This window comes from Silene latifolia, chromosome 1, assembly GCF_048544455.1.
Source record: "Silene latifolia isolate original U9 population chromosome 1, ASM4854445v1, whole genome shotgun sequence".
Lineage (NCBI taxonomy): Eukaryota > Viridiplantae > Streptophyta > Magnoliopsida > Caryophyllales > Caryophyllaceae > Silene > Silene latifolia.
Genome location: NC_133526.1, coordinates 100,761,580 through 100,772,567, shown reverse-complemented (window position 1 = coordinate 100,772,567; position 10,988 = coordinate 100,761,580).

Below are 10,988 nucleotides of genomic sequence, written 5' to 3'. Positions count from 1 at the left end.
GGAAGAGGAATTATTTTTATCTCTCTAAAAATAATTATGTTGAGTGAATGAATAAATTATCTAACACACTATGCCATATAGTGAAAGATAAAATAAAATGAAAAAGAACCCTTGTTCTTTCCAAGGGAGAACTAGGGTAGGGTGGAGGGAAATGGCCTATGCATGGCCTTTGTGCTCTTACACAAAAGGCACTAGGTATGCATGCCTATATTAGAGAAATGATGATGAATTCCACTAATCTAAATTAACATAATATGTTAATTATTCCCAATATTTCGGTCCACATTGTAATATGGATTCCATATTATTTTTGTCAAATGTCAATATGTCACATGTCATATGTAACATAAATTGTTTATGTATTTTTAACATATTAAAAATCAACGTATTAATAAAAATACGTCATATACAAAAATCGACTTAGTAATTCATAATTACTTGTACCAAAATATTTTACCGTTTATAAATCGCATTTATAATAATTCATTCAAATCCAATTGTTTCTTTAAACAATAATTTCATCCGAGTAATGATACAATTCGATTACTCAGACCGTATCTCATTTAATCACATTTCAATTTGATACGTGAATTTTACTTCCAAAATCGTCCGTCAATTTTTCAAGTAATTTAATTAACTCGTAACATTATACGATTAATTAAATGATCAATTAAGAGTGTTGCCCTATAGGTATGATCTAGGGGGTCAACTGATCACCACCGTCACACGACAGTAATGTCAAACTCTAGTCAGCCAATCATTACCGATATATGTTGACCAGTTGACAGTAAAAAATACTTCCCGATTGTATTCTTTAAAATGAGATTTAATAATGATATTTAAATCATATGATCGCACTATTGTTGAGGACACATTTCCCAACAGTAGTTGGGTTAAACCTTGAAGCTTGCAGAAATGCAGGAGTTGAGAGGTCCCAGGTTCGACTACCAGCTGGGGCGATGATCACTTGGCCACTGCAGCCCCCGAAGGGGGTGGCTTACATGGTCCATGTGGTGGTGCGGGAATGCATGGGCCCGGGGGGGACTCAACCCCCTCGTCATCAAAAAAAAAAAAAAAAGTAAATATACCCATATCTACTTAATTATCGTTAAAAGTGACGAAGTAGTCATAAATTCCCCTTGCGGTGATGCTTATTAGAACACATACATCGGCATGTATTAGTCCCAACAAATCACTTGCTCATGTCCCTTTACCACTAAAGAGAGTACAAATCATTTTGCAAAGGAGACAAGATTCACATATTCCATATGATTGAAAATCAAATGGTTCATTAAATCTAGTCGACACTAGCCTTTAATGCGTTTCTCATTTATGTGACCTAATCGAAAAAGCCAAATGTACAAATCATTTGGATTACTAGTTTGAGTCTTTTGGATCGTATTATGAAGATATCTTTGCTTGAGTTGGAAGTGTCTAAAACTTGAATACCATTAAGAGAATTTACTTGGCTCCCAGCCATGTCAATTTTCAAACAAAATACAACGATTGTTTTTTATGGCGAAATATGAATCTTTCCATGTCTAACATGAAATAATGTTTTAGATAAAACGGGTACATAATCACCATTATGTAGATTACAACTCAAAGCTATTAGCTAAAACAAGTACACAAGTTCCTCTTGAAGTGGCGACTACCCTAGCTCCATTTGCTTGTCGGAGATTTATATCACTCTTGTTTAGCTTTTCCACATTTCCAAGTCCCACTTGGAGTAACAAGTCCAACTTTGATATCTCCCAAATACTTGGGGCAATTTCGCTTCCAATGGCCCATGACATTACAATAATGACATTCCTCATATGATTGGGCACCCTTCTTGGTCTTGGTTTTGGTAGTCACACTATCCATTTCCAATTCATTATCAGGTTTGGGTATCTCACCCATCTTTGCCTTCCCTTTAATAATACCAATACTCCTTTCATTTGCAAGGACACTCTTGCTAGAACTCCCACTGAATTTAATTTTTCTCATTGTTTCTTCAAACAAGGATGCTTTGGGTTTAGCGAGATTTTCTTCACAAGATTTTCTTACCAAGGTGGTGGGCATTAATATTGGAGTGGGTGGTGTGGAGGTGGTAAAGAAGCAAAAATTTCCATCCTGACCAATGCCAACGCGTAATTCTCTAATCGTATCATTGTCATACTCGGAGCATTTTTTATCGAATGATTGGAGCCACGAATCAATAGTGATTGGTGTAGGAGTATTAGATGAATTCATTGCGTATAATTAACTAAAAAAACGGAAATGAAGGAAATAATTAACATCTATCGTTTTAATAATACTTTTAAACAAGTATTGCATTTATATAGTGACCTCTACCCAACTATTATAAATGATTCCGAGATCCAAATTCATATTAATAAGGGTACGGTGAGCCGAGTCATCCCTTATTAATATAACTCGGTGGATTAACATCTTAATCGATTCTACTTCTAGAACTCTCGGTCGATAAAAATTACTCTAATTTTCATCTTTAGCCCGGAACACATGCGACTACGGTCACGAATACTTCCGTTGAGCTCAATCCAAATTTCGATGTAATAACATTTTATTACCCACATACCCAACGTAACAAGTTTAGTACCCTGGTGAGCCGAATCTACTTCCTTATGAAATTGGGATTCATGGTTTCTACTATTTGGAAAGGCTAATTCTAAATTATTATATGTGAGAGGTCTTGTCAATTTATTATCTATCACGTTTTAAGTGAACTAAAGCAGTGAACTACGATAATGTAATTGACACGGTCGATGACTCGATATGATATGCATGTGTTGTTATGGCAATTTTGGCAATGCATGTAACATATTAAAAGAAATGCAAAGCAATAATAAAATTCCTAGTATGGCCTTCCTAAAAATAGAAAATCAAATAATCTATTACATATTCGGAAACCAACTCCTTTGGTCCCTTGAATCTTCAAGTGGCGCGCCTTCCAAGAACTCCGTCTTCGTCGGATCACCTTTCCGAATGGCACCGTCTTTGAAGATACTCCATAATTACAAATAATAATAAAAATACAAAGCTATTCCTATTATACATTTTTAAAATGGAAAAACTAGTAAAAATAAAAATAAAAGTGATACGAGATCACATTAAATTACAACCGAATCAATATTCCCTTTCAATACGGGTAATATCGATTAAAACTAAGGCCATACTAAGATAAAATTACATAATTCAAAATTATATAAATAAAAGACATTCAACAATTGAAATATACAGCATTATAATATGTACCTATCATGCCAAATTATGTGCCAAATCGCCCTACTTAATTTATATCGTATATGTAACCCGGTTTTATGGAAATGCGCGATAATAACTTCTTAAAATCACAAATTAACACTTAAATCACATCTAAGCTCAAGTTAATTATCCTAACACTCTTAGGACTCAAAAATTAGTCATCACTCAATTTTTGACAATAATTCAACTTGATTTAATTTTATGCTCATTTTTTACCTTAAAATCATAACATTTATGAAATAAATCCAAATTAAATTACAATAATTTTAAAATTTTAATTTTAAGTTTTTGAACATTCTGGAATAATTTCATGACACTCATAATGTCAAAAATCATGATTAAAATTTTCGAATTAAATTTGAGAAAATATAGTTGCATTTTATCGGTTTTATCTCATAAAATATCTAAAGTATCCAAAAATTAATCCAATCAATTTTAAAACCTTATATCTGATTAGTGGGATATTTATGCAACCTAAAATAATTTTCTCATGCCATGCAATTCATTTTAGCTATTTATGCTAAAATAGTCACTATTTATGCCATTTTTACTCTAAAAATTCATAAATCATGCTAAATGCGATCATTTCATCTCAAGATTTACTTACACTCTGTAAATTATGCATGTGACAACATATTAAGGTTTTTTGGCCTAATTCGAAATTTATCTATTTTTAACCATTTTACCTCTTTTAATCCATTTTTATCTCATAAAAATCATAAACCATGCAATATTAATCTAATTAATACGAGATTTTACACACAACTTTTACAATATGCATGTTAGGTCATAGAAAATTTTCAAGGTAAGAGAGTAAGTTTAACCATTTTTAGTCATTTTAACCTCTATTTATGCCATTTTTATACTAAAAATTCATAAATCATGAAATATTAATCACATTAATATGATATTTTACATTCAATACATAAAATATTCATGTGAGGTCATACTAACATACCACGGCCAGTAGTGATGGTTAACTTATTTTAGTGAATAAAAGTTTATTTTAATCATAAAAATGTAATAAAATCACTAAAAATCATTATAATGAGCTATAAATTTCCATAAATCATAAAAATGACCTAAAAATATTTTAGGGCCAGAATATATAATATGCAAAAATTTTCGTGGCTTTATCTTCATAAAACTCAAATTTTTAGTTTTATATGTTAACATTTTAACTCGGAAAAACAATAACCGATTATGCATGCAACATCCTATGCTCTGATACCACTTGTTAGGTTTATATACCTCTTATTAGACTCCTCTAATAGTGAACTAATTAACTTCCTAATTATATGTTCTTTAGATCTAGTGCATGCATAACAAAATAAGAGATTTATGAGGAAAAACAATGTCCCTTACATTGTATATAGGTTCGAAATATTGGGCACAAATAAGGTCACCTTCCTTGTTTGTTCTTGAGCTTAATATATTGGATGATCCTCCAAAAATCCCAAAGTAGAGATTCTCCTTTTGATTGCACCCAAGATTAGCCCTTATCTCTACTAAATAATATTAACTAGATATATATTTAGTAGTCTACCTTAAAATTGATTACTAATACTCATATATTACACTAATAATATTAGTAATCTTTATGAACAATTTAGATTGAATCTTCTCATATTTTAGAGAAAGATTAAAGAGTAGAGAGAATAATGCATAAGGCTTTTTCATATCATGAATGAATGAGTATGTAGTATGTGTAATAAGAGAACAAAACACTCTTAAAAGAGTGTAGAGGAACCGGTGGAGGCAAGAAGAAGGAGCCAAAATTGGCATCTTGCTTTTCACATTTACTCTTTACAATACTATAGGTGTGTAAGCTAGTCTTTACTAGCCATGATGATGCCTAATTTTACTAATAAAATAACATCATCCTAACACCCTATACTACCAATATTTCGGTCCATTTATAATAAAATAGACTACCATTTTATTTTGTCAATTGTCACACAATATGTCACATATAGTATTTTACATGCTATTAATTAATTTAATGCATATTTATCACATAAATATTATTTTACAAATTAATTAAATTACATACAACAAATTGACTAGTGATACTTGATCACATAAATAAAATGGGTTATATAATTATAATTCACAACATCTTGTAATTATAATTAACCATTCATTCTTATTGTAATACTACGGTTTTATGAGTCTCTGGGTGCTCTATCGAGTAGGCCTTACTCTGTCGAGTAAGGGCGTTTTGAGTTACAAAACAGTATTCTGTCTGTAGGGTACTCGATCGAGTAGCCTTGGTACTCGATCGAGTAAGTGGCACTCGATCGAGTACGTTAGTTACTCGATCGAGTAGGTCAGTTAACGGGCATTATTTTGACGGGTTTTGTTAATAACACGGATTAGTATATAATTCATACCGTCGTCTTTGTTAAACACTTTTACAAACCTAATAATCTTAAAAAGGAGATTGAGACTACGTTATTCGCATCATCCGTGTTATTGGCAAATCCCGGAGCTTGAGAGGTCGGATTTCATCATTCTTTGTGTCCTTGTGATCCTTGCGTCGAGGGTAAGATCTACATACCAATTTTATAGCGTTTAATGAAATTTGTTTAAACCCTAATTTGGAGGATTGGGGGTTTTGATGGTTAATTGTGATTGTTCGTAATTATATGATTCTGTGAATAGGAGGAGGATTCGTAGAAGAGCGTTTTTGAGACAGCTGTTAGATCGTCTGCTGCTTGTGATTGCATTTCAGGTAGGGTTTTCCCTACTCAGTATTAGTTACATGATGTGTGTGGTGAATTGTGCTGTAGTTAGTATTGTTGATTGTTTCAGACGGTTGTTAAGTTGTATTGTGATTGCTGATTATCTGTCTTGTGTTCTTCTGGGCGTGTCCCTGGCTGAGTGGAGTCACTTGCGGGAGTGGCTTCACGCCCATGATTCGCCTTCTGTGGAACCCGCCACAGAAGGGATGTGCACATTAATGGACGTGGGTTTATCGCTCTATGGAGATGAGCGGGGATTTGGTGGGTACGGCTGCGGTCCCCCACTGGCGGTGTGGAGTATCTGTTGCGATGGGTACTCTGGCAGGGCTACACACTTTAGTGTGTAGTCAGTTACGTGGAGATTGTTCATGGAGACCGGGGTTTGATGTGATGATTGTGCTGGTTGGTAATTGTTGTATTGTATCTTGCTTTGTGTAATTAGTACTGACCCCGTTTAAATGTTTTTAAAAACTGTGGTGATCCATTCGGGGGTGGTGAGCAGTTATTGAGCAGGTATGATTGATGCGCATGGGATAGCTGGGTTGAGTCGTCACGAGCTGCTTTAGAGGTCTTCCGTTGTGTCGAACATTGTTCTTAGCTAGTTGGTTTAACTTTTGAGGACCTGTGTATTTTCTTTTATCAGTTTCGGTTTTGGTTGTATCGCTTTAAACTTTATTGTTATTAAAGTACGTTTCGTTATTGTCTATTTGATTATCATTGCCTCGGGTAATCGAGATAGTAGCATTCTCATGCCTTAAGTGGTCCTGGTAAGGTACTTTTGAGTATGGGGGTGTTACAATGTGGTATCAGAGCGACGATCTTGAAACCTGTAACCAATGAACTCAATGAACATAGGGAGTCAAACTAAAATGAACCCGAGGTAGAAGTTGTAGGAGCTAATGTAAAGACTTGGGAGACGTCCTAAAGTCGCGAACTCGTCCTACAATTTTGAACCGGTCACCATGGGATATGAGTCGAGATCGCTATGTGTTTATCTTGTGAATTGTGTATCTTTGTAGCAAAGTGTGGTATGAATCGGTGGATGTATGTATGTGGAGAATGGGGAATGTGTAGAGAAAGATGATAATGAAGTGATTTTATACATTATTGATTGAAAGCATGATAAGTTGTTTTACGATATAGCATTATATAAATATGGAAATAAAGTTTGTTTGGTTTGAGTTATACATAGAGTTATGTATATATATATATATATATATATATATATATATATATATATATATATATATATATATATATATATATATATGTTGTTGGTAGTGTTGTACGAGTTTATATAGCTGAAAGTTTGAGTAAGATCATGAATAATTGGTGGAAAAAGATGAATAATTGTTGCATGATAATACGATTTATGATTAAGCAGGTTATATAATGGAAGTTATTTTATAATGTTGTTATGCTAGTAACATGTGAATAGGGGACTTGATGTTATATATTTGTGATTTTGTTTACGTAAAGTTATAGGATAAAAACATGTAGGTAATACATGATTGATAAGTTGAATGTTATATGAGCATGATAGATGTTATTGTTTGGCTTTTTGTAAGCAGTAACATGTGGTTAGGGATAGTGGTTTTACAAGCATCGAGTCGCTTTTGTTCACCTCATTGATGTTTAAGTTGTTTGAAAGAGAAAAATTAAATAGTTATGTCATCTGATTACAGCAAAGTTGTCTTTAAACTATTATAACTTTAGATATATATATGATTTTGATGTGATTCCAATTGGAGGTGATAGCTTGTTCTTTTAAGATTCTACCGATAGGTCACATGCCCAAAACGACCAAGAAACGAGTGAGTTATGACCGTTTTACGAAAATTGGACAGTGCTGAGAAATGCGTAGGGTACTCGATCGAGTGGCCCTCACTCGATCGAGTGGCCCTCACTCGATCGAGTGCACCTCTTGTTACTCGATCGAGTACCCCTTACTCGATCGAGTACCCCTGGTAATTTGTCTTACGTGCTTCTGACCTTCACCTACTCGATCGAGTGGCCAGTACTCGATCTAGTGACCCCTGTTTTGGGTCATATGCTCATCTTTTGACTTCGTTGCATATCATGTTTAATTCAAAGGTATTATTTTTGTTCTTTATGCATTGTTTTACATGAATGTTGGTCTTGATGCGTAAGTTACCTAATATTAAGGTGTGGTGAGTGGCACCTTATGGTAGGTATGAGTTTGGTGGGAGGACATGAGCTATATGTGGTGGTGATAGGTTGTTGAAAAAGAAAAGGAAGATTGGCATGGCTTATTGAGGCATGGAGAATGTGTTGTGAGATGAGATGAGTGATATGATTGGTGTTGAGTAATATAAAAGTAAGGGAATGTGGGCAAGGGATGGTATGAGTCTAGGGAACGTGAGAATGAAAAGATTGAAAGCAAGGATGTGGATAGTAGCAACTTGAGATGTGTAAGGAATTATGGAGAGAGATGGTTAGATTGTGTTGGTTAAGAATGTATGTAATGAAAGATCGTTGTTGAGGGATGGAGAAGAGTGGTATATAGTGAACTTAGTGGAGACATGTCGCGACGTGGATTTGCAGATAGTAAATGAGTTTGGGAATTTGTAGTATCAAAAGGTGAAACTAATGTGTGATTTCCTTGGGCAAGTAACGGTATGAAATGAGTTTTTGGATTCTAAAAAAAAAGGGTGATTGGTGATAAGTGTGAGTGATAGCATGAGATGGTCTAGACTGATTGGTGATAAGTGTGAGTGATAGCATGATAACATCGAGAAGATCCATGGTAAGAAAGAGGGAGATGATATTAATATGAAATAATGGGATTTGAGCTTTGGAGCAATGAGAAGGTAACCGGAGCATTAAAGAGTTAGGTAGAAGTAATAAGGAGTTGAGCTATTAATTGGTGTTGTTGAATGTAAAGAGAAAAGAGGGATAAAAGTAAGCCGAGAAAAATGTTGACCGGAGTTATGTGATATAAAAGTAAGGAATCGTCGAGATTTATGATACTATCATGAGGATGTTAGTTAATGGTTATATAGGAGTTTCTGAACAGCATGATTAGTCATGAGTTTCGAGGAATTAAGGGAGTAAGAAGTTGGTAGAGTATCTGCATGATATGAGATTTTGGTGGAGAATTAGATGACGATACAATTAAGGATGAAATTGGAAATAGTGTTGGGGTAAATTTGGTTGATGGGTTTGATGTTCGTTATTTAGGATGATAACCAAAGATAGGAAAGAAACCGTGATGTTTAGAGATGAGTGTAAGAGGTTTGATGTACGAACGGTGGTAGTGTGGAGGTGTTGTCACTAGTGGTTAAGGGTTATGATAAATAGGAAAGATGGCCAATCTAAAGAGGTTGATTTTGTAGAGACCGGATTGATATGTATGGTTGTGAGGAAGTATAAGACGTAGTCTTAGGAGGCGGTTTCTGGTAGTAAGTGTTAGCTGTATGGTTATGTATGGCAGAAGATGCTGGTTATGTGAATGGAAGAATGTGTTATGAGGGGCATACGAGTTAAGCTCAAGCGAGAGGTAACCTTTATCAGGTGGTAACTTACGTGATCAGGACTGACTAGTTGGATGTGATTACGGGTCTATGATGTGTATAAATGTTTGTGTGAGGTTCGGACCTCACAAGAAGTGGTATGGTGTGATTATTATAAAGTTATTATTTGAATGTTCTGTAATGCATGTTGGGTACGCTAATCTAATTGAATGATATTCAAAAAGGTAATAATTTGATTGATCCGGCATGGCTAGTTATAATTTTATGTGTATTGATAACACATGTTTATTCCGTGAAATGGTAAGGATGATGTTCATGAGGTTCTTATCTGTTTATTCTGTATAATATGTTGCGTTGTGAACTAGTAAAGCGGTTTTGAGTAAGTTTCTTGTACGGGAAGTTGTCAGGAGTCAGTGTGTATGAGAATAGTGTAAGTTGTGATGTCTATCGATGTGGTTGTTGAGCCTCGGACGGTGATCCGGGCAGGGTACTTCGTGTGGTGATGCGAGTGTTTTCGCGCTGCGGTGCGGCTGTTGGTGGTGGTGTTGCGATGCCGTCACCGGTTGTGGTGGAGTAGGCGGGATGATTATGATTCGAGTTTCGAAAGTACATACCAGTCATACATAGATTGTTGTTTTGTTTGATGTTGCTCCCTATGAGTTTCAGTTTGTACAGATAGACAATTGTTTTGTTTATTGATGTTTCTTACCAGTTGAAGTTTGGGAATGAGTGTAGATTATGATATGAAAGATAGTTGTATCTGTTTTCGTTGTTGTCATGGCATAGTGGTATTCTGTGGAGGGGGCACAGTTGTGAGAAGTTGTTATAGTACATTTGATCTTGTTGTAGATGAGGCATTGGTGCCCATAGTCATGGCAAGTCATTTGTGGAACATGTGTTGTACTGATCTGGACGATAAAGGTGGTTCGTAATCAGATTTTGGGACAGTGAGTGTAGGGCATTGGGAATTAGTGTCATGTTAAGTTATGGATGAGTTTTGCGGTAACGAAAGAAAAGAACTTAAGGATCTAGTGTGAGTGTATGTAATAATTGTGGATCGTGAGTTATGAGTATGGAGATAGGTGCATGTATAGAAGATTATGTCACTTTGGCGGTAATAGGGAACAGTTGAAATTTTGGTTAAGCTAAAGATTTTGTGGTATAGATTAGGTGGTGTGCCGAGTGAATTGAGGTATGAAAACTGTTTATCTAAGAGAGCCTTGGATATAGGAATGACGAGTGTTTAGATTATAGGCAGTTATCTTTGACTTGTGCTGCTGATGAGGGTAATGAGAAGATATAGCTAAGGATTTAGTAATAGTGAGTTACGAGGACGTAACATTTGTCTTAAAAGGAGTAGGATGCGATAAAAGAGAGTTTCATGGTTGTGTATGTTGTAGTATAATTGGAATTAGAGTGTTGGTGTAGCATAAAGGATGGATCTTTGTTGTGGTTGATATTATTAAAAAGGCCATGGCCGTGC